This window comes from Triticum dicoccoides, chromosome 6B (genome assembly GCF_002162155.2).
Source record: "Triticum dicoccoides isolate Atlit2015 ecotype Zavitan chromosome 6B, WEW_v2.0, whole genome shotgun sequence".
Classification (NCBI taxonomy): domain Eukaryota; kingdom Viridiplantae; phylum Streptophyta; class Magnoliopsida; order Poales; family Poaceae; genus Triticum; species Triticum dicoccoides.
Window position 1 is genome coordinate 193,453,496 of NC_041391.1, and position 2,066 is coordinate 193,455,561.

A 2,066-nucleotide genomic window follows, 5' to 3' on the forward strand; every position below is an offset into this window, starting at 1 on the left:
GTGTTGCCTCTGGATGAACAGAACCCCGATCGATCGAGCCGGTTGGGGCTGGATGAACAGGACCCCCTGGAGGGTTGGATGAAAAGGACGACCCCGTGGAGGGCTGGATGAACAGTAGACGGTGGAGGGGTGGATGAACAGTAGCCCGTGGAGGGGTGGTTGAACAGGAGCCCGTGGAGAGGGGTGGATGAACAATAGCCGGTGGAGTAGCGCGCGGTGGAGGCTGGATGAACAGGAGCACGTGGATAAACAGGAGCAGGTGGAGGCTGGAGGAGGTCGACGGTGGATGAACAGTAGCCCGTGGAGGCTGGAGGAGGTCGACGGTGGAGACGAACAGTATCCCATGGAGTCCCGTTTTGTGGTACGCCACACCCCTCCCGATGAACAGGACCCCCATTTCGACCTAGCGCTCCAACACAAGTCCGTTTCCTCCGTTTTGCGGTACGCCACACCCCTCCCGATCAACAGGACCCTGTTTCGACCATAGGAGGTCCAACACAAGTCCGTTTCCTCCGTTTTGTGGTACGCCAGACCCCTCCCAATGAACAGGATCCCCTTTAGAACGTGGACGATCGAACACAAGGTTGTTTCCTCTATTCTGTGGTACGTCAGGCCTCGTTTCCATCGCATGTTCCATCCAAGCCCTCCCGATGAACACGACGACGATTCCCTTCCGACCCAGCTGGTTGGCTCCCCATGAACATGACGACGATGTTGTTTCTCCGTTCTGACCCAGCTATGTACACAAGCCCTGGCCGTACGTATGCGCGAGTAGGCGTTCGAGTCCCCGCCCGTATGTACGTACGTGGCCGTATTTTCTTTCTTGCACACTAGCCGTTGTACGTACGTGTACATGCTACATGCGCGCCTCTACTATGACACGTGCGCGATTCTACATCGACCAGTATGTATGTACACGTTCACGACCAGAATGACAACGCTACGTACGCTTTGACCAGGTGGGTTCCGACTGTCAGGCACTTCCTTGCGTGCGAAGATGTAGATGGTGGGTCCCAGCAGTCAGGGAGGAAATCGTTTTTTTCAGACGCACTTCCTTGCGTGCGAAGATGTAGCTGGTGGGTCCCAGCAGTTAGGGGGAAACGTTTTTTTTGCGAAATACGGTGGCCCGTCCGTGGGTCCCTGCTGTCAGATGGAGGAATCATTAGTTTCTGCGTAATATGGAGGCACTTCCTTGCTGCGGCCGTGGACCCAGCTGTCAGCCTTTCCACGTACAGTCCATGTCCGATGGAGGTCGTTCCTTGACCACGTTGACCACGCCACGCCGTGAGCACCAGGGCGGTGGACGATGGTGAGGCCTAGGAAGGGGACGACGCGGAGCCGGGGAAGACGCAGCAGTGGAAACCCGCGCAGAGAGGAGTATGAGGGTTCATTGGTTCGACTGTGGTGTGAGACTGTCGTCGCCGCAGGGCCTGTCCAGCGGTGGAAATAGTAGGGGCGGTGGGGCCTCCGCGGCAACACAACCAGCCACGGGAGGCAGGAGCACGCGGCACGACCGGCGTTGCTTTGGGCGGCTGGACCAAGAAGACCAGAGGTTGAAGAAGCACTACGGCCGTTGGATGGACATCGTACGGTCACTGTAGCTAGAATCGTTTATATTGACTAAGTTGACAAAGCCCTTGGTATGCGTCAACTCAGTAGGCCCATAGGTCAGCCTACGAAACGGTGCGCCCCAGATGTCAGGGGAGGAATCATTTTTTGGTCGGATGAAGCAAGAATATCCGAGATTGAAGAAGAAGCACGACATCCGTTGGATGGACATCTAACGGCTATAGCTGCTAGAACCATGTGTTGTTGACAAAGCGTCAACTTAGTTTTTTTATGGGACGCATCAACTTAGAAGGCCCACAAGTGTGTGGTAGAGAACATATAGCCCATTTGCGATTTGTAAGAATGTACAACCCATTTTTTAATTCTAATGAAATTTACTACAACCCATTTATAGTAACTCCGATTGGGGTGAATCTTTCGCCCAGATCTTTCTCATAAAATTAGCTTTCTTGAGCAAGAAGAAGAGCGTCAACCGCCTTACGGGTGGACCACGAGGG